Raw genomic sequence first — 424 nt, 5'->3', positions numbered from 1 at the left:
GCCCCCCCCCATGTCCCCCCATTTCCCCACCAGCATCCATCCCACTGCTCCCCATACTCCCCATGACCCCCAGGCCCTCCACCAATGCCCACACTTTGTGCCCGTGTCCTTCAAGGTCCACTATATCTCCCTCGTGCCCCCCGCAGTGACCCCCATGACTCCTCGATTCTCCTAAATTATCTCCCCAATATCTTCCCTCCCACTCCCTCCGTGTGGCCCCACTGCTGCCCCTTCTGACTCCCCCAGTGCTCTCCAGGTCCCCCTCCGTCTCCCTGCCACAGTCCCGCTGGGCTGCTGGCAGTTAGTGCCAGCGCTAATTGCCAGCGCTAATTGCTGCGCAGGGCCCTGTCCTTGGGGTCCTGGCTATGCCAATCCCCTGAGGCTGACCCATGTCTCCTGTGTCCCCTGCAGGGCCTGCCCCCCC

At 63.7% G+C, this 424-nt stretch overlaps 1 protein-coding gene across 1 annotated transcript in view; it reads left to right on the top strand.

The window, feature by feature from the left end:
* The window catches only part of ARHGAP9 (Rho GTPase activating protein 9), a 6,161-nt gene that overhangs the window by 1,510 nt on the left and 4,227 nt on the right, over positions 1-424 (top strand). The gene's annotated exons all lie outside the window — the stretch shown is intronic.

This window comes from Haliaeetus leucocephalus, unplaced genomic scaffold (genome assembly GCF_000737465.1).
Source record: "Haliaeetus leucocephalus isolate CR32 unplaced genomic scaffold, Haliaeetus_leucocephalus-4.0 Scaffold336, whole genome shotgun sequence".
NCBI classification, from domain to species: domain Eukaryota; kingdom Metazoa; phylum Chordata; class Aves; order Accipitriformes; family Accipitridae; genus Haliaeetus; species Haliaeetus leucocephalus.
Note: the sequence above shows the minus strand (reverse complement) of the source record. Positions and strands in the feature narration are given on the sequence as shown.